The sequence below is a fragment of the Rana temporaria genome, chromosome 4 (genome assembly GCF_905171775.1).
Source record: "Rana temporaria chromosome 4, aRanTem1.1, whole genome shotgun sequence".
Lineage (NCBI taxonomy): Eukaryota > Metazoa > Chordata > Amphibia > Anura > Ranidae > Rana > Rana temporaria.
The window spans coordinates 53721636-53743433 of record NC_053492.1 but is presented as its reverse complement, the minus strand read 5'-3'; the positions used below and the strand labels follow the sequence as shown (position 1 = coordinate 53743433).

Here is a 21798-nt window from a genome sequence, read left to right as displayed (position 1 = left end):
AACACCAAACTACAAATGTCCTTATACATCACATTCACAAACGAACAAAACAGTTCCCCAAGACCAAACCTGCGCAGGGTTCTGCACATAAACTCATGGGAGACACGGTCAAAGGCCTTCTCCTGGTCAAGACTGACCAGGGCCGCGTGCACACGGCGGCCATGAATGTACTGGACCGTGTCCCGGACAAGCGCAAGGCTGTCCGCAATCCTGCGACCAGGAATGCCACAAGTTTGATCGGGGTGGATGATCTGTCCGATGACAGATTTCAGCCTGTTGGCTAAAACCTTGGCGAGGATTTTGTAGTCCACGTTCAAAAGAGAGATCGGACGCCAGTTTTTCAGGTCCGATCTCTCCCCTTTACGTTTATACAGAATCGTGATCATCCCCTCTCTCAGTGATGGAGGCATTCTACCCTCCACCACCATCTCCTCGTACAGCTCGAGCAGGTCCGGGCCCACGAGGTCCCACAGGGCTACATAGAGCTCAACTGGGAGACCATCGGAACCCGGGGTCCTGCCCCGCCTAAAGGATTTAGCGGCAGAGTGCAGCTCCTCCAACACCAGAGGGGCGTTGACGGCCGATGAACCTGCAGGATCAATTTGGTTAGTGATACCTGACAGGAACCTGTCGGCTGCCTCCGTGTTCGTTTCCTTCGGGGAGTAGAGGTTGGTGTAGTAGTCTGCGACCACTTGCATTACAGCCTCCTTTCCCTTCTGGAGCGTTCCAGTCTCGTCACGCAGTTCAGACAAGGGAGTGTGTCCTGAATGGAGTTTCCTGAAAAAGAAAGAGTTACACTTCTCATCTTTCTCAAGATTCTCCACCTTGGCACGGAAGACAATGTGCCTAGATTCTTCCTCAAAGTACCCTTTCAGGGTCTTCGCGGTGTCCTCCAGGTCCTGCCTAACGTCCCAGCCGCAGTGGTGAAGGTCCTGCAGGGACTGCAACTGACGTTGCAGTCTCCTGAGTTCCTTCTTCCTTGCACACACTTGCTGGCGTCCCCTTGCCTGAAAGAAGCTGCGCAGCTTAACTTTCACAAACTCCCACCAATCACTTACCTTTCCGAAGAATCTCTTTTCCTCCGTCCAGGAGGCGTAGGCCTCCCGGAGTTCCCCCATCAATTCCTCATTTTCCAGCAGGGTGCTATTCAGTTTCCAGGAACCTGGTCCGCGGGCAAAGCCCTCGCCAAGTTCACCCCGAAAGTGAATAGCCCTGTGGTCAGAGAAACAGCAGGGGATCATGGAGAACTCACGATGCTTGACTGCTCTTGAAGTGAGCACGAAGTCAATCCTGGAACGCACAGATCCATCGGGACGGCACCACGAATAATTCACGGTACCTTTCCCTATGGATCCCACGGCGTCCTGCAGGGAAGCCTCCGAGATCATCTCCCTGAGCAGCCTAGAAGTAGCATCAAGTTTTGCGTATATGCTGGAGCTGCGCCCATCCTCCTCTATCGGACAGTTGAAATCACCGCCGATCACTACTGCTCTGGTGGTGACGAGTTGTGTCCTCAGGGTCTGGAAAAGTTCCAGCCGCGCACTCTTATCTGGGGGGGCGTACACGTTGATGAGCCTAATTGGCTCTCCCGCCCACGAGCCGTCTATGACCAAAAGACGGCCACAGACTAGCTCGCGGATGGAGTCAACCGTGAAGCGCCCGCCCCTGATAAGAATGGCAACCCCTGCGGATTTACAATCGCCACCCCCGGACCAGTAGGAGGGACCAAGGGTCCACTGAGAGGTCAGATGTGTGTACCTTCTCAAGGGAGGAAGAGCGCATTCCTGAAGCATGTAGACATCACTCTGATGAGTTGAAAGAAAAGTCAGCACCGCTTGCCTTCTAGAGGTATCCTTGATACTCCTCACATTAATGGAAAAGATTGAGATCTCTGCCATAATGAAAAAGGGTATGAGGTCTAGTCAGCAAGGGGCCAAACTTACCTCCCCGCAGGGGGGGGTGACTCCTCCATTTGCTCAGCTACCTGTTCTGGGGTCTGGGTTAGGCCCAGTTCCACTAGGACATCATCGATCATCTGGCGGGTGTGGACGGTGGAGTTAGGCACAGTGTCGGCCATAATCTCCTCGTCTTCCTCTTCTTCAGACCCCAGGTCCTCCATTAACTGCCCTGGTCCAGCGCTTTCGTGCTGGACCCCATTGGGCCGTTTGATGGAGGTGGCGGTTTCCTCTGCCGATGGGCTCACAGTCTTCCGTTTCCGGCCTCCTGTTTGACCACCGGCAGGGGTGGAAGGGGGGAGGGAGGGGAAGTCCTCCAAGGAGGACAGGTCCGGGGTGGGCAGTGGGGCAGGAGGGGTCTCCTCTGACACAGAGGGGGTGGGGACAGGGGCAGGGGCTGGGGCAGTGACAGGGGCTGGGGCAGTGGCAGGGACTGGGGCTGGGGCAGTGGCAGGGGCAGGGACAGGGACAGGGACAGGGACTGGGGTAGTGACAGACTTACCTGTGGCCTTTCGAGGCTCACTCGGCTTCTTTGCTGTTGGCTTGCTACCGGAGCTAGGGGCTGGCTTACCCTGGATCAGGGCTCCAGCGTAGGTCCGGGTCCTCTGGGGGCATTGCATGAAGACATGCTCTGCCAAACCACAGAGGTTGCAGGTTTTGGACCTCGGACAGTCCTTGGTCTCATGGCCTGAGACCCTACAGAACCTGCAAGAAAGCTCTCTGCAATCCTTACCTAGGTGCCCCGGATGGCCACACCTGTTACAGTTGATGGGCATCCCGGGGTAAAAAAGTGAGCCTGCAGAATATCCCAGGGAGAAGCACGGCTGCAGGTGCTGCATTTCCCCCGACGGGTCTTTCCTCAGCTTGCAAAGGACAGACCACTTACCTATCCAGAAGCCGTTGGCATCGAGGATTTGGACTGGGTCTTTCACCACTGTGCAGAACCTCTGGAGGTATGTGGCTATGTCTTTGCCTTGGGTATGGGGGTTCCTCATGGACACCTTCACCCACTTTTCGTCCCGTGTAATGGGGCAGTTCGCGCTGAACTTCCGGAAAGGGGATTCAGGGCCACTGGTCTTCACCATGTCCCAGTACCTTCTGCATGTTTTGAACGACACGAAGGTGATGAAGAAAATCCCTCTTGGGAAGGACTGTACTGAAAGCGTTTCTGCTTTGCTGAAACCTTGCTCCAGGATCATCTTCTTTCCGAAGATCTCCGGGGTCATGTCAGGGACTCTTCCGTCCACCTCCTTCAGCTGCAGCACGACCGTCTGCTTCATCCAGGGCTCCAGGATTGGCAGCCCGTCTGCAGGAGGGTTCGGCTTCACTGTTCTCGGTTGGCTGGTGCCGGCCGGGGTAGGAGTGGAGGTTGAGGCAGTGACATTCTCTGGGACTTCGGAGGAAGTGGCTGGTGCAGGGTTCTTCTTCATCATCGTTTCTTCTGTCTTCTTCTTCTGGTCTTTCTTCTTCTCGCTCTTCCCCATCGTCGAGGATTTAGGATGTCGCTTCAGGTGTTCTTAGGCGGCTTCCTTCTGGTTCCTCGACGTCTTCACTCTTTTCGTAGCCTTGAGAAAGGCTCTTGCATCTACTGCCCGAAGGTAGTAATGCGGAGTGTGGGGGGGGAGAAGGGTAGATCGCAAACTCGTTCCAAGTGGGGGCTAAGCCTCTGCCCAATAGCAGCAAGTAGGTGAAGCTGAATTTAATCAACGATCCTACAAGGCCGAGCAGAGGGTACCCCACAAGGACCAATTGGCTTGGATAGATACAAGTGGTTCTCAACGTCCTAGCTGTGAAGCCTAGACACCCCTAAAGGCTATAGTCGATACTACACTTGATCTTAGCCAAAAGGCCGAGAAGCGATAACCCAATTATTCTCTGTTCCGAGCGAGCGGCTTTCTGGCCCCACCGGAGGGCTCGCTGAGAGTTGCCCGTTTGCCTGTACCCGGCAAGCGCCCTTCCCCCCAGTCTAGGCTGTCCGGAGGTGTGAATCTTCAGCCAGACGGGTGTCGCTGGTCTACAGGCCTGAACCCCTGTCTACTGGACAATCCACCCTTTTCTGACACCTGCCCAACACTGCTGGAGCCCAATCATGACCTTCAGTCATCCCAAAATAAGAATTGCACACATTCAGGTGCTTCTCGTTGCTCCTCGTGCACGTTCAACAAGGAAAATCATTTGCATGGGCCGGCCTCCTAGTTAGCATAACGTGGACTTAGTTAACATAACGTGGAAGAAAATCGAGGACCACTAGAGGGAGTCAAAGACTAAGGGATCCTACGGATAAAAATAAAAAAGCCTTGCCACAGCTGCCTTTTCTAGCTAGCTGCTGCATGCAGCAAGGCACACAGCAATGGAGCAAATTCAGCCCCTTTTTTGTCAGCAGAGTAGTCACTGCTTATCGAAGGCTTCATTTTGGGCCTTAGGAAAGAGAGAGCGAGGAGTAGGACACTAGCTGACTTGTCGAAAATTGCATGCCCTGACTAAATCTAGGTGTTGCTGTACAGGTAACTTGATAAAGTAATGGCATTTGGCAAGAAAGTGACAAGAAGCAATGAAGACAAGGACACAAGGGTTAAATGCCAGTTTATTAGAGCACAGAACCGAGTTCAAGCAAAAAACATTGTCAGCAAGCAACAAGAAGACACAAGACAAACAAGTTGGATGATGTTCCAGTTAAATCTATTTTTTGACACTGCATAAGAGGGGTGCACCGGTCCTGGAGGTACTGCAATACCAGGTCGATGCGTGGAGTGGACAGAGCAAGCTCTTCTTCCATCTCCCTGTTCTAAAAATCCATTTAATATATGGTCCCCAGATAGGGGACGTATCAGATATTAAACTGATAAGAACAGATACTACACTTGATCTTAGCCAAAAGGCCGAGAAGCGATAACCCAATTATTCTCTGTTCCGAGCGAGCGGCTTTCTGGCCCCACCGGAGGGCTCGCTGAGAGTTGCCCGTTTGCCTGTACCCGGCAAGCGCCCTTCCCCCCAGTCTAGGCTGTCCGGAGGTGTGAATCTTCAGCCAGACGGGTGTCGCTGGTCTACAGGCCTGAACCCCTGTCTACTGGACAATCCACCCTTTTCTGACACCTGCCCAACACTGCTGGAGCCCAATCATGACCTTCAGTCATCCCAAAATAAGAATTGCACACATTCAGGTGCTTCTCGTTGCTCCTCGTGCACGTTCAACAAGGAAAATCATTTGCATGGGCCGGCCTCCTAGTTAGCATAACGTGGACTTAGTTAACATAACGTGGAAGAAAATCGAGGACCACTAGAGGGAGTCAAAGACTAAGGGATCCTACGGATAAAAATAAAAAAGCCTTGCCACAGCTGCCTTTTCTAGCTAGCTGCTGCATGCAGCAAGGCACACAGCAATGGAGCAAATTCAGCCCCTTTTTTGTCAGCAGAGTAGTCACTGCTTATCGAAGGCTTCATTTTGGGCCTTAGGAAAGAGAGAGCGAGGAGTAGGACACTAGCTGACTTGTCGAAAATTGCATGCCCTGACTAAATCTAGGTGTTGCTGTACAGGTAACTTGATAAAGTAATGGCATTTGGCAAGAAAGTGACAAGAAGCAATGAAGACAAGGACACAAGGGTTAAATGCCAGTTTATTAGAGCACAGAACCGAGTTCAAGCAAAAAACATTGTCAGCAAGCAACAAGAAGACACAAGACAAACAAGTTGGATGATGTTCCAGTTAAATCTATTTTTTGACACTGCATAAGAGGGGTGCACCGGTCCTGGAGGTACTGCAATACCAGGTCGATGCGTGGAGTGGACAGAGCAAGCTCTTCTTCCATCTCCCTGTTCTAAAAATCCATTTAATATATGGTCCCCAGATAGGGGACGTATCAGATATTAAACTGATAAGAACAGATACTACACTTGATCTTAGCCAAAAGGCCGAGAAGCGATAACCCAATTATTCTCTGTTCCGAGCGAGCGGCTTTCTGGCCCCACCGGAGGGCTCGCTGAGAGTTGCCCGTTTGCCTGTACCCGGCAAGCGCCCTTCCCCCCAGTCTAGGCTGTCCGGAGGTGTGAATCTTCAGCCAGACGGGTGTCGCTGGTCTACAGGCCTGAACCCCTGTCTACTGGACAATCCACCCTTTTCTGACACCTGCCCAACACTGCTGGAGCCCAATCATGACCTTCAGTCATCCCAAAATAAGAATTGCACACATTCAGGTGCTTCTCGTTGCTCCTCGTGCACGTTCAACAAGGAAAATCATTTGCATGGGCCGGCCTCCTAGTTAGCATAACGTGGACTTAGTTAACATAACGTGGAAGAAAATCGAGGACCACTAGAGGGAGTCAAAGACTAAGGGATCCTACGGATAAAAATAAAAAAGCCTTGCCACAGCTGCCTTTTCTAGCTAGCTGCTGCATGCAGCAAGGCACACAGCAATGGAGCAAATTCAGCCCCTTTTTTTGTCAGCAGAGTAGTCACTGCTTATCGAAGGCTTCATTTTGGGCCTTAGGAAAGAGAGAGCGAGGAGTAGGACACTAGCTGACTTGTCGAAAATTGCATGCCCTGACTAAATCTAGGTGTTGCTGTACAGGTAACTTGATAAAGTAATGGCATTTGGCAAGAAAGTGACAAGAAGCAATGAAGACAAGGACACAAGGGTTAAATGCCAGTTTATTAGAGCACAGAACCGAGTTCAAGCAAAAAACATTGTCAGCAAGCAACAAGAAGACACAAGACAAACAAGTTGGATGATGTTCCAGTTAAATCTATTTTTTGACACTGCATAAGAGGGGTGCACCGGTCCTGGAGGTACTGCAATACCAGGTCGATGCGTGGAGTGGACAGAGCAAGCTCTTCTTCCATCTCCCTGTTCTAAAAATCCATTTAATATATGGTCCCCAGATAGGGGACGTATCAGATATTAAACTGATAAGAACAGATACTACACTTGATCTTAGCCAAAAGGCCGAGAAGCGATAACCCAATTATTCTCTGTTCCGAGCGAGCGGCTTTCTGGCCCCACCGGAGGGCTCGCTGAGAGTTGCCCGTTTGCCTGTACCCGGCAAGCGCCCTTCCCCCCAGTCTAGGCTGTCCGGAGGTGTGAATCTTCAGCCAGACGGGTGTCGCTGGTCTACAGGCCTGAACCCCTGTCTACTGGACAATCCACCCTTTTCTGACACCTGCCCAACACTGCTGGAGCCCAATCATGACCTTCAGTCATCCCAAAATAAGAATTGCACACATTCAGGTGCTTCTCGTTGCTCCTCGTGCACGTTCAACAAGGAAAATCATTTGCATGGGCCGGCCTCCTAGTTAGCATAACGTGGACTTAGTTAACATAACGTGGAAGAAAATCGAGGACCACTAGAGGGAGTCAAAGACTAAGGGATCCTACGGATAAAAATAAAAAAGCCTTGCCACAGCTGCCTTTTCTAGCTAGCTGCTGCATGCAGCAAGGCACACAGCAATGGAGCAAATTCAGCCCCTTTTTTTGTCAGCAGAGTAGTCACTGCTTATCGAAGGCTTCATTTTGGGCCTTAGGAAAGAGAGAGCGAGGAGTAGGACACTAGCTGACTTGTCGAAAATTGCATGCCCTGACTAAATCTAGGTGTTGCTGTACAGGTAACTTGATAAAGTAATGGCATTTGGCAAGAAAGTGACAAGAAGCAATGAAGACAAGGACACAAGGGTTAAATGCCAGTTTATTAGAGCACAGAACCGAGTTCAAGCAAAAAACATTGTCAGCAAGCAACAAGAAGACACAAGACAAACAAGTTGGATGATGTTCCAGTTAAATCTATTTTTTGACACTGCATAAGAGGGGTGCACCGGTCCTGGAGGTACTGCAATACCAGGTCGATGCGTGGAGTGGACAGAGCAAGCTCTTCTTCCATCTCCCTGTTCTAAAAATCCATTTAATATATGGTCCCCAGATAGGGGACGTATCAGATATTAAACTGATAAGAACAGATACTACACTTGATCTTAGCCAAAAGGCCGAGAAGCGATAACCCAATTATTCTCTGTTCCGAGCGAGCGGCTTTCTGGCCCCACCGGAGGGCTCGCTGAGAGTTGCCCGTTTGCCTGTACCCGGCAAGCGCCCTTCCCCCCAGTCTAGGCTGTCCGGAGGTGTGAATCTTCAGCCAGACGGGTGTCGCTGGTCTACAGGCCTGAACCCCTGTCTCCGCAGCTGCTGAGCCTCCCAGCAAGCGCCCCCCGTAGCTACTCAAGTGTGGGGCACGTGCGCTGTCAGGCCGTGCTCCAGCTTGTTAGTTTAGGGGACCGGAGACACACTGCAGAAGAAGTGCTGAAAGCACTTCAAGCTCAGGTCCAGAAGTGGCTGACACCCCGAAGGCTCCAGCCAGGTATGGTTGTCTGCGATAACGGCAGCAACCTACTCGCCGCCCTCCATGCTGGCAGTCTGACGCACGTGCCCTGTCTGGCACATGTCCTCAACCTGGTGGTGCAGAAGTTCCTGCGCACTTATCCAGGGTTGAGTGACATTGTGGCAAAGGCGCGTAGGATTGCCAGCCACTTCAGGCGCTCCCCAACCGCTACCGCGTCCCTGTCCAAATTGCAGCGGAAGTACAATCTGCCCCTTCACAGGCTGATTGTGGACAGTGTGACGCGGTGGAACTCCACCCTCCACATGCTGAAGAGGTTGTGGGAGCAGCAAAGGGCGGTGAGGGAGTACCTGATGGAACTAGGCACTCAGAGGGCTTCACCACAACTCCCTTTCATCGCCTGTGCGCAGTGGGGGCAGATAAACCAGGTCTGCCAAGTGTTGTCCTCCTTCGAGCAGGCGACCAAGATGGTCAGCAGTGAGCAAATTGGCCTCAATAGCGTGCTGCCAATACTGTTCATGCTGGAGAGGACACTAGATCGCCTGCTCGAGGCTGGGGAGAGTGCCTTGGTGGAGCAGGAGGAGTCAGCAATGCTCCACCGAGACCAGGGCCAGGACCAGGAGGAGGAGGAGGAGGAGGAGGATGATGAAGAGGAGGAGGAGGTGGTTGCTGGTGTCGTCCCGGAGTCAGGGCCTGGTCAGGAGGGAGAGCCGGTGTTGGGGGCACCGATAGTCCGGGGGTTGGGCATGTCTGAGTTTGACCAGCAGCGCCTCAGGGAAGAAGAGTCGCACCTCATTCACCTGGCCAGCATTGAGGAGTCACAGCGGGCTGTGCTCTTCCCCATGGCTGCCCACATGCTGAGATGCCTCAGGAGGGACCCCCGGGTTAAGACCATCAAGACGAGGGATGATTTCTGGATGGCCACCCTTTTGGATCCCAGGTGCAAGGGGAAACTGGAGCAGTTCATCCCAGCCAGCCGGAGGCAGCACCGGATGGAGGAACTGCAGGCAGCCATTGTCAGACGGTTGGAGCAGGCAACTCCCCGGCCTCCAGTTGTCCCCCTCATCTCACCCAGCAGGTGGCTGCACCCAGCTGCAGCCGAGCAGGGGACCTAATGGAAGAGATGAGGATGTTCTTCCAAACCGAGCGACCCAGTACTACCACCAGCAGCAGCAGCAGCAGTCACCACCAGCGGCTGGCCCACATGGTGGCAGACTACATGGCGTCCGTCGGTGCTTCTGACAGTATGAGCACCGACGACCCCATGGAGTACTGGGTTGCCAGATTGGACACCTGCCGCGAGCTCGCTCAGTATGCGCTGGAGTTATTGTCTTGCCCCCCCTCCAGCGTACTATCTGAGCGGACATTCAGCGCGGCAGGTGGGGTGGTCACGGACAAGAGGACCCGTCTGTCCACAGACTCCGTGGACAGACTCACATTCATAAAGATGAATGAGTCCTGGATCGGCGGTGACTTTCTGGCACCCGTCGTCGGTTCAGGGCGCTGAAGGGTCCCTTGCCATGCATTCCCTGATGAAGCCCCGGACCTGATGTATTTACAGTGCTGAATATAACTATTTCAACATCAGAGAAAATCAATGTTAATATTTGGTACAGTAGGCTTTCTTTGCAATTACAGCGGTCAAACATTTCTTGTAGTTTTACACCAGCTTTGCACACACTGGAGGAGGGATTTTGGCCCACTCCTCCACACAGATCTTCTCTACATCAGTCATGTTTCTGGGCTATCGCTGAGAAACACGGAGTTTGAGCTCCCTCCAAAGATTCTCTATTGGGTTTAGGTCTGGAGACTGGCTAGGCCACGCCAGAACCTTGATATGCTCCTTACAGAGCCAATCCTTGGTTATCCTGGCTGTGTGCTTTGGGTCATTCTCATGTTGGAAGACCCAGCCTCGACCCATCTTCAAAGCTCTAACTCAGGGAAGGAGGTTGTTGCCCAAAATCTTGCAATACATGGCCCCGGTCATCCTCTCCTTAATACAGTACAGTCACCCTGTCCCATGTGCAGAAAAACACCACCAAAGCATGATGCTACCACCCCCATGCTTCACATTAGGGATGGCGTTCTTGGCATGGTACTCATCATTATTCTTCCTCCGAACACGGTTAGTGAAATTATGATCAAAAAATTATATTATAGTCTCATCTGACCACATGATTTTCTCCCATGACTCCTTTGGATCAGTCAAGACAATTATGTCAGCAGTTATTTCACACCCTATATACTCTTATTAAGACTGCTGTACATCATGGCAACTCCTGCCCATGTGATATGACTCTGTATCAACTACTACTGTTAATACTACTGCTGCTTCTGCTGCTGCTGCCCAGTCAAGACACCTATGTCAGCAGTTATTTGACACTCTATATACTCCTATTCCTACTGCTGTTCATCATGGCACCTTCTGCCCATGTGATATGACTCTGTATCAACTACTACTGTTAATACTACTGCTGCTTCTGCTGCTGCTGCCCAGTCAATACACCTATGTCAGCAGTTATTTGACACTCTATATACTCCTATTCCTACTGCTGTTCATGATGGCACCTCCTGCCCATGTGATATGACTCTGTATCAACTACTACTGTTAATACTACTGCTGCTTCTGTTGCTGCTGCCCAGTCAATACACCTATGTCAGCAGTTATTTGACACTCTATATACTCCTATTCCTACTGCTGTTCATCATGGCACCTCCTGCCCATGTGATATGACTCTGTATCAACTACTACTGTTAATACTACTGCTGCTTCTGCTGCTGCTGCCCAGTCAAGACACCTATGTCAGCAGTTATTTCACACTCTATATACTCCTATTCCTACTGCTGTTCATCATGGCACCTCCTGCCCATGTGATATGACTCTGTATCAACTACTACTGTTAATACTACTGCTGCTTCTGCTGCTGCTGCCCAGTCAAGACACCTATGTCAGCAGTTATTTGACACTCTATATACTCCTATTCCTACTGCTGTTCATGATGGCACCTCCTGCCCATGTGATATGACTCTGTATCAACTACTACTGTTAATACTACTGCTGCTTCTGTTGCTGCTGCCCAGTCAATACACCTATGTCAGCAGTTATTTTACACTCTATATACTCCTATTCCTACTGCTGTTCATCATGGCACCTCCTGCCCATGTGATATGACTCTGTATCAACTACTACTGTTAATACTACTGCTGCTTCTGCTGCTGCTGCCCAGTCAAGACACCTATGTCAGCAGTTATTTGACACTCTATATACTCCTATTCCTACTGCTGTTCATGAAGGCACCTCCTGCCCATGTGATATGACTCTGTATCAACTACTACTGTTAATACTACTGCTGCTTCTGCTGCTGCTGCCCAGTCAAGACAACCTATGTCAGCAGTTATTTGACACTCTATATACTCCTATTCCTACTGCTGTTCATGAAGGCACCTCCTGCCCATGTGATATGACTCTGTATCAACTACTACTGTTAATACTACTGCTGCTTCTGCTGCTGCTGCCCAGTCAAGACACCTATGTCAGCAGTTATTTGACACTCTATATACTCCTATTCCTACTGCTGTTCATGAAGGCACCTCCTGCCCATGTGATATGACTCTGTATCAACTACTACTGTTAATACTACTGCTGCTTCTGCTGCTGCTGCCCAGTCAAGACACCTATGTCAGCAGTTATTTGACACTCTATATACTCCTATTCCTACTGCTGTTCATCATGGCACCTCCTGCCCATGTGATATGACTCTGTATCAACTACTACTGTTAATACTACTGCTGCTTCTGCTGCTGCTGCCCAGTCAAGACACCTATGTCAGCAGTTATTTCACACTCTATATACTCCTATTCCTACTGCTGTTCATCATGGCACCTCCTGCCCATGTGATATGACTCTGTATCAACTACTACTGTTAATACTACTGCTGCTTCTGCTGCTGCTGCCCAGTCAAGACACCTATGTCAGCAGTTATTTGACACTCTATATACTCCTATTCCTACTGCTGTTCATGAAGGCACCTCCTGCCCATGTGATATGACTCTGTATCAACTACTACTGTTAATACTACTGCTGCTTCTGCTGCTGCTGCCCAGTCAAGACACCTATGTCAGCAGTTATTTGACACTCTATATACTCCTATTCCTACTGCTGTTCATGATGGCACCTCCTGCCCATGTGATATGACTCTGTATCAACTACTACTGTTAATACTACTGCTGCTTCTGCTGCTGCTGCCCAGTCAATACACCTATGTCAGCAGTTATTTGACACTCTATATACTCCTATTCCTACTGCTGTTCATCATGGCACCTCCTGCCCATGTGATATGACTCTGTATCAACTACTACTGTTAATACTACTGCTGCTTCTGTTGCTGCTGCCCAGTCAATACACCTATGTCAGCAGTTATTTGACACTCTATATACTCCTATTCCTACTGCTGTTCATCATGGCACCTCCTGCCCATGTGATATGACTCTGTATCAACTACTACTGTTAATACTACTGCTGCTTCTGCTGCTGCTGCCCAGTCAAGACACCTATGTCAGCAGTTATTTGACACTCTATATACTCCTATTCCTACTGCTGTTCATCATGGCACCTCCTGCCCATGTGATATGACTCTGTATCAACTACTACTGTTAATACTACTACTGCTGCTTCTGCTGCCCAGTCAAGACACCTATGTCAGCAGTTATTTCACACCCTATATACTCTTATTAAGACTGCTGTTCATCATGGCACCTCTTGCCCGAGTGATTTGACACTGTATTGTCAATGTCTACTACTACTATTACAGCTCAGTCAAGACACCTGTGTCCCAATTTTTTGGTACACTATTGACTACTATGACCACTACTGATGCTGTAAAGTATTCCCCAAGTGTTTTTATGCTATGTATTACTATTACCACTACTGCTTGTAAATCATGCCTGTGTGATACTTAGTGGGAATGCTTTAATAAGCATTCCTAGTATGGATACCCGTAAATGTATTAATCTTAATTAGTGTGAATGCTTTAATAAACATTTCCAGTATTGATATCCGTAAATTTAGTAATCTTATTATTCCTTAAGTTTTTTGGTTCTGCGTAACTTCGGCATACTTTCAGCTATTGAGACCATTCAACTGTAAAAATGTTCGTCTCGTTCAGGTAATGATGGGACTTCTTCAAGTTTTTTTCTACTTTTTACACTTTTATAAATTTTAAGCTTTTAGACCCTTTTTTTAAACATTGAAGTCAATGAGAACATCCTTTTCCCCTTTGAATTCACATGCCATGCCAAAAGTTTCAGCTACTTCATACTTTCACTTACAGACACTGAAAAAACTTTAAAGCGGTCACAAAATATTTAGCTATCCGGCTATGACTTTTCAGATCGTTATCGTTTACAATTTTTTGGTGAAAACGCAATTTACGTTTTGCGAATTTTTCACAAAAATGCAATAGGTTATAATGTAATCCTATGGAGGGGATTTAGAGTCTGTCATGTGACCTTAACATTGGAGATCTTTGTAATTAAAAATATCTTTACAAAAAGGGGAAACAAATTGGTCTCACGCCCACAAGATCTACTTTTCATACACAATTTTTATATCAAAACGTAGCTATGCTTGTCTGGTTTATGGCAATGTGACCAATTCTGCGATACGTATTTTAGTTTTAATTATTGGAGCAACAGCCAGAAATTGTGTCTCATAGACTCTCATGTGAAATTATCTAAAAAATGTTGCTGCAGAACTCACAAAGACGCTCTTTTCTAAATCGCAGAAATGGCCACATTTTTAAGTTTATCTACATAAATTTCATATCGATGCGTTTACAAGGGCCGTGTATTTCAAACGGTGTAGTCGTTGTATCAATTGCATGTACGTTTGAGGATTTATTAAGCTTTGTTTGGAGGCTTAAATCATGTATTAGATCTGTGAATTAAAAGCGTTTGTAATGTTATTTCTTTCCATAAATAACTTTCCTGACCTCAGTGCAATATTCCTCCTCACTGACCTGGGGGGGAGGGGAAACCTATTGAGGGGGAGGGGCGACCAGGAAGTCAGCATACTCTATACTTTGCAGATAGAGAAAGAAGCTGTGTGTCCTAAAGATAGTGTAGTGGTTATGGTGAATGTCTTTGGCAAGGGGCTCACCAATTAAGCTATTCAGCATTCCCACTCGCATTTTCCTCAGGAAATGCATTGTCTAGTTATATTATATTTTAATACTCCTGCTGCTGCCTCCATGCTGAGTAAAGCTTCATGACCTTTCTGGCACAGCGGATCCACCAACAGCCTCCGCTACAAGCTACCAGACTGGACTACCAGACCGGATCTAAACAGCAAGTGTAACTATAACAATGAACCTTATGTTAAACCCTGTTTTGCGGCATTTATACTGCAACCATTGGGCTGACTGCAAGAGCTCATCTGCATTCTCTCTCTTTCTTGCTCTCCCTCTCTCTCTCTTTGTATATATATATATATATATTGTTGCTTTTGTTATGTTCATTTTTCAACAGTTTATTTTGTGTTCGTCGTGTCTGTGTCGTGTGCTTTAGTTTGTCCTAGGTTAATGTTAAATAAAATAATAGTATAAAATGTTTTTGCTTATTATGAAGTTAAATGTGTTGATGTTGATTTGTTTGATGTGAAGTTAGATGTGTTGAAAAACCTACAACTATCTCAAAAAGAAATGAAACATTTCCAAAAAATAAGTTTTTTTAATACAAAAATAAATTTAAATATAGCTCTCAATCCGTTTCTGAATGCGGTGCATTTCCGCAATCTGACCCGATAGCTGCTGCTCTAGCAGAGCATTTTGTTGGTTGAGGTAGCTCATCTTCCGCTGGTTCTGAAGGATCTTCTGGTGCGTCTTTTCGATGAGTATATTTTGCCTCCTCAGATCTCTTGATGCTTTTAGGATATAATAAAAAAACATTTGGATTTCAAATAACGTTACCAAATAAATATATTTTTTTTTTTGCTTATTAATCAATCATTATCATGTGTATACACTTGTTATGTGTCTAACACATCCCGGGAGTGCAGAATTATTAGGCAAATGAGTATTTGGACCACATCATCCTCTTTATGCATGTTGTCTTACTCCAAGCTGTATAGGCTCGAAAGCCTACTACAGATTAGGCATATTAGGTAATGTACATCTCTGTAATGAGAAGGTGTGTGGTCTAATGACATCAACACTCTATATCAGGTGTGCATAATTATTAGTCAATTTCCTTTTCTTTGACAAAATTGGCCAAAAGAAGGATTTGACAGACTCTGAAAAGTCCAAAATAGAGAGATATCTAGCAGAGGGATGCAGCACTCTTAAAGTTGCAAAGCTTCTGAAGCGTGATCATCAAACAAAAGAAGCGTGTGGAAAAACAAAGGTGCAAAATAACTGCCCATGAACTGAGAAAAGTTAAGCGTGCAGCTGCCAAGATGCCACTTGCCACAAGATTGGCCATATTTCAGAGCTGCAACATCACTGGGGTGCCCAAAAGCACAAGGTGTGCAATACCCAGAGACATGGCCAAGGTAAGAAAGGCTGAAAGACGATGACCACTGAACAAGACACACAAGCTGCAACGTCAAGACTGTGCCAATAAATATCTCAAGAAAGATTTTTCTAAGGTTTTATGGACTGCTGAAATGAGAGTGAGTCTTGATGGGCCAGATGGAAGAGCCCGTGGCTGGATTGGTAAAGGGCAGGGAGCTCCAGTCCAACTCAGACGCCAGCAAGGTGGTGGTGGAGTACTGGTTTGGGCTGGTATCATCAAAGATGAGCTTGTGGGGGCCTTTTCGGATTGAGGATGGAGTCAAGCTCAACTCCCAGTCCTACTGCCAGATTATGGAAGAGACCTTCTTCAAGCAGTGGTACAGGAAAAAGTCACCATCCTTCAAGAAAAACATGATTTTCATGCAGGACAATGCTCCATCACACGTGTCAAAGTACTCCACAGCGTGGCTGGCAAGAAAGGGTATTAAATAAAAAAAAGTAATGACATGGCCTCCTTGTTCACCTGATCTGAACCCCATTGAGAACCTGTGGTCCATCATCAAATGTGGGATTTACAAGGAGGGAAAACAGTACACCTCTCTGAACAGTGTCTGGCAGGCTGTGGTTGCTGCTGCACGCAATGTTGATGGTGAACAGATCAAAACACTGACAGAATCCATGGATGTCAGGCTTTTGAGTGTCCTTGCAAAGAAAGGTGGCTATATTGGTCACTGATTTGTTTTTGTTTTGTTTTTAAATGTCAGAAATGTGTATTTGTGAATGTTGAGATGTTATATTGGTTTCACTGTTAAAAATAAATCATTGAAATGGCTATCTATTTATTTTTTGGTTAAGTTGCCTAATAATTCTGCACAGTAATAGTAGTCACCTGCACACACAGATATCCCCCGAAAATAACTAACACTAAAAACAAACTAAAAACTACTTCCAAAAAAATTCAGCTTTGATATTAATGAGTTTTTGGGGTTCATTGAGAACATGGTTGTTGTTCAATAATAAAATGAATCCTCAAAAAATACAACTTGCCTAATAATTATGCACTACCTGTATACTTCTAGCATCAATACCATATTATGGTTCTACAATCTGACAGGTGCGCTTTATATGTTGTCCATTTTTATATCTACATTTTGTTGTTGAAATGTTATTAATCATTGTGCACATATTTACCTTCCTGAATGAGGCTCACAGGACCGCTCTCTTCCTCCTGCTCTTCTGCTTGAGAAGTTGGGGTGGTGGGGGGGGGAAGCTCCTCAGCTTGCTCCTCAACAGGAGCTGGGGTTGGGGAGTGGGAGGGCCCTGGCTGCTCCTCCTCATCCATGTCCTCCTCTGCCGCATCCTCCTCTGCCGCATCCTCCTCCTCCTCCTCATCGGCCTGGCGCCTTCTGCGCTTGGCGCGGACAACTGGCATTGGAGCTCCTATAATAACACAATGTTCATATATTATAAAAATGTTTTCTAATGACGTATGCAAATTCTGTGTACTGTGCTGTATTGTATATGAATACAAATTGATTTATATAGACAGTTAACCAATGGGACAATGTTATATTAAAGGGTCGTGTGGGCACTACAGGGGACTGAGCGTGAGCTGGGATGCAACCATGTTAAAATGAGCTGTTTTTGTCTCCTTTGTTTTGTTCAGACCATCTCATGTTAAAAAAAGGGCCTGATGGAGCACACGGGATTACTATAACAACCCCACTCCTAACACAGGAATTTAGTGGTAATCTATATATATAAAACTCAACGTGTGTGTGTGCATAAATGTATGTATGTATGTATGTATGTATGTATGTATGTTCCAGCATCACGTACAAACGGCTAAAGATATTTATATGAAACTTGGCACACAGGTTACTTATATGTCAGCCACAAACATAGGATAGGTGGTTTAAACCTTACCCACCCCCACTTGCCATGGTCGGGGTTTTTCTTTAAAGTCCCATGCAAAGCAATGGGAAAATTATGTTCCCACATAACTTCTGTGTTCCTGTCTGCTGCCCCATGTCTTTTTTCAACAGTACTATGAATACCTTGGCCGGTGGTGATATATGTTAGCACAACATGGCATCTTGGTTAACAACATCTGACCTTACATGAATTACATATGACCTTACATAACTGTCACCAAAGGAGCTGCGGTGGCTCCACGCGATTGCCACTGCACTGACAACTGATTCACCTCTGCAGCTAGGGGTTCGGATCCCGCTCTCGGCTACCTGTGAATTGAGTTTGGTGGTCTCAGCCCCGCCCCTGGTGGGTGTGCTATGCGAGGTTGGGTTGGGAGGACCCCCTCACACCCGCCATTGCCAACCGGGGCATGGAGAAAGGTGGCAGATTGCCTCTGGGGGAGGCCTCCCAACTCCTGCAGGCCGGCTCCTCTCTCTTTCGAGTTCACGCACAAAATACACTTTTTTAAAAAAAAACATAACTGTCAACAATAACTTACCTGGATGATATTTAGCCCGAAGACGTCTGACATGAACCATTTGGCGCCTCTTCAGGTCAGACCACTTCTTAACAATGGCCTTGTGGTCATGTTGGCCGCCAAAGTCAGCGATTAGGGCGCTGACCACAGCCCTTTTCTGTGGCTGCCTCCGCAGCTCATCGTATCCTGTTTCCAGGAACTTCTGCAAGATGAAGAACAAAGTATATTGTAATACTTCTGTTGACAGCCTTATGGATATATGACGTAAATGTATGCTATTCAACAATTGGAAGCATTCTCGCCTTATTAATCAATGACAGGGGTAACATGAAAGATTTTATATCCTGCCATTTCGGTCGCCACCTTTTTTGCATAAATATAGCAGCCATTATCATTTGCATAATTATGAATATATTATTAACAACACAGGATACACGTATAGGGGAGATATGCGTTGCTAACTCTTTTCCCTGTCAGGAGCCTAACGCCCCGGGGGGTCAGAGACGGGACCTTTTTCGGAGGACCACTGACGTATGTAGCCGTCGCAGTTTTTTGTGATGTCACTCTTTAGGTGTGTGCACATTTTTCACTGCATCCGGGTGGAGTTTTTGGGTTGTGTTTTGCACGACACAGGCTTTTCAACAGGAAAAAAACAGCTGGAGGCAGAATGGTTGCAAAACACTACGTGTTTGTTACTTAACTCTGGGTTTCAAGACCAGTCCACCTCCAGCTGTTGCAAAACTACTACTCCCATCAGCCACGGTCTGTCAGTGCATGCTAAGAATTTTACTTTTGCTGCATCTAGGGTGCCACAGTTTAGAGACCCGTGCATAAAGGCCTGAAAAATGGGGGCCTGCAGAACTTACAATACTAGAAGTGCCAGCATTCCCAGGCATGCTGGAAGTTGTAGTTCTGCAACATCTAAAGGGCAATATGTATTCGAACGTCCTTGGGCCTTGAGGACACTGAAGTCAGGACGTTCGCATACGTCCTATGTCCAAAAATTTTTTAAATTCATTATGCTAAATAACAAGGAAAAGTGCCTAAATACACATTTGCCAACCAGGGTGTCTGCAGCTGTCCAGGCATGCTGGGACTTGTAGTTTTGTAAAAGCAGGAGACACATTTTTGTGAAATACTAATATATGATCATATATACTAACTTTTAAACTAGACTAAAATGCTGGGCTGGGCTGGGACTTGTAGTTTTGTAAAAGCAGGAGACACATTTTTGGTTAAATACTAATATCTGATCATATATACTAACTTTTAAACTAGACTTAAATGCAGTTGAAGATGATGAAATAACAGTGGTCAAAATACTTACACAAATCAGCAACTTTTCCTCAGACTTAGTGAAATTGCTTCCAACCATGTTGCTGTGTGATTGCGCTGCGATCATAAGTTGGAAACTGGCAAGGCTCCAGGAAATGGTCGCGTGTTGTTCGCGTGTTGATTGCGCTGCTTGGACCGAGATGGGTCCATATGGCTTCGGCTGTATGGACCACAGTAACTCTTTTCCCTGTCAGGAGCCTAGGAGCCTAACGCCACGGGGGGTCAGAGACGGGACCTTTTCGGAGGACCACTGACGTATGCAACCGTCGCAGTTTTTTGTGATGTCACTCTTTAGGTGTGTGCAAATTTTTCCTTGCACCGGGTGGAGTTTTTGGGTTGTGTTTTGCACGCCACAGGCTTTTCAACAGAAAATAACCAGCTGGAGGCAGAATGGTTGCAAAACACTACGGGTTTGTTACCTAACTCTGGGTTTCAAGACCAGTCCACCTCCAGCTGTTGCAAAACTACTACTCCCATCAGCCACGGTCTGTCAGTGCATGCTAAGAATTTTACTTTTGCTGCATCTAGGGTGCCACAGTTTAGAGACCCGTGCATAAAGGCCTGAAAAATGTGGGCCTGCAGAACTTACAATACTAGAAGTGCCAGCATTCCCAGGCATGCTGGAAGTTGTAGTTCTGCAACATCTAAAGGGCAATATGTATTCGAACGTCCTTGGGCCTTGAGGACACTGAAGTCAGGACGTTCGCATACGTCCTATGTCCAATAAAATGTTAAATTCATTATGCTAAATAACAAGGAAAAGTGCCTAAATACACATTTGCCAACCAGGGTGTCTGCAGCTGTCCAGGCATGCTGGGACTTGTAGTTTTGTAAAAGCAGGAGACACATTTTTTGTGAAATACTAATATCTGATCATATATACTAACTTTTAAACTAGACTAAAATGCAGTTGAAGATGATGAAATAACAGTGGTCAAAATACTTACACAAATCAGCAACTTTTCCTCAGACTTAGTGAAATTGCTTCCAACCATGTTGCTGTGTGATTGCGCTGCGATCATAAGTTGGAAACTGGCAAGGCTCCAGGAAATGGTCGCGTGTTGTTCGCGCAATTGCGCATGCGCGATCGAAAAATCGCAATCGCAATATGTATTTTGGTTAAAATATCATACATATTCGATTTCAGAGTGCTGCTACAGCAGTTTTCGAAATATCTGCAATAAATTTCGCATTCGCATGTTGCGATATTTCGATAAAATATCAGGAATATTCTGAGCCAATCAGAGCGCTCCTCCAGCATATCTCGAAATTGCGCAATAAATATCGCATTCGCATGTTGCGATATTTCGATAAAATATCACGAATATTCTGAGCCAATCAGAGCGCTCCTCCAGCATATCTCGAAATTCCGCAATAAATATCGCATTCGCATGTTGCGATATTTCGATAAAATATCACGAATATTCTAAGCCAATCAGAGCGCTCCTCCAGCATATCTCGAAATTCCGCAATAAATATCGCATTCGCATGTTGCGATATTTCGATAAAATATCACGAATATTCTAAGCCAATCAGAGCGCTCCTACCGCAGTTATTAAAAAATCGCAATTATTTTCGCATTCGCAATAGCGAAAAATCGCATTCAATTAATTTCGATAAAATATCACGAATATTCGAATTTAGCGAATATATCTCGAATATTCGAATATATATTCGAGATATATCGCGAAATCGAATATGGCATATTCTGCTCAACACTACAGGTAACGTGGAAACCCAAAATTTAACCAGCAGCTCCTACGGGGGTAGTGCTACACGTTATTCATGATATCATATTAGCTGTACCCTCTTTTTCATGCTTCCAGGCAATGTCCCTCCTTTATGTGTATGTGGAAATCACCCTCTTGGTGTTCTGTCTGGTTGTCATTTTTAGCTTTTTCCCCTTTTGGGCTGCATATGCGTATGTATATGATAGGGATGTTAAATATATGCCCCTTTGGTGTGCATGATGGCAATATTACCCTGGTATAATATTGTGTAATGTTAGATATAATCTTTTGGGGCGAAACAAAGTACAGGCAGACAGTCTTGTTTCTCTGTGAAAAAACTGCGTCAGGAGCAGGAACTCTTATTACTTATGAGGCATAGACAAAACATGAACTCACAAACGTAACACTGCCATCTAGTGATCATAGAATGTAGTAGGCACACAGCAATGACAAATAGTTGTTCTTGCTCATTAAATACAAACCTTGTATGCTAACACCCC

At 46.6% G+C, this 21798-nt stretch overlaps 4 non-coding genes and 1 pseudogene across 4 annotated transcripts; all 5 read right to left on the bottom strand.

Annotated features, from left to right (window-relative positions):
- Positions 1-3721: 3721 nt before the first annotated feature.
- On the bottom strand, positions 3722-3816 carry LOC120938752 (annotated as a pseudogene).
- An 839-nt stretch (positions 3817-4655) lies between these two features.
- Positions 4656-4846, bottom strand: LOC120938527. Its single transcript, XR_005749104.1, has one exon. It is a non-coding gene; the product is annotated as a U2 spliceosomal RNA (small nuclear RNA).
- Positions 4847-5685: 839 nt separating this feature from the next.
- LOC120938526 lies at positions 5686-5876 on the bottom strand. The gene has a single exon (XR_005749103.1). It is a non-coding gene; the product is annotated as a U2 spliceosomal RNA (small nuclear RNA).
- An 840-nt stretch (positions 5877-6716) lies between these two features.
- Positions 6717-6907, bottom strand: LOC120938524. The gene has a single exon (XR_005749102.1). It is a non-coding gene; the product is annotated as a U2 spliceosomal RNA (small nuclear RNA).
- Positions 6908-7747: 840 nt separating this feature from the next.
- On the bottom strand, positions 7748-7938 carry LOC120938523. The gene has a single exon (XR_005749101.1). It is a non-coding gene; the product is annotated as a U2 spliceosomal RNA (small nuclear RNA).
- Between the last annotated feature and the right edge of the window lie 13860 nt (positions 7939-21798).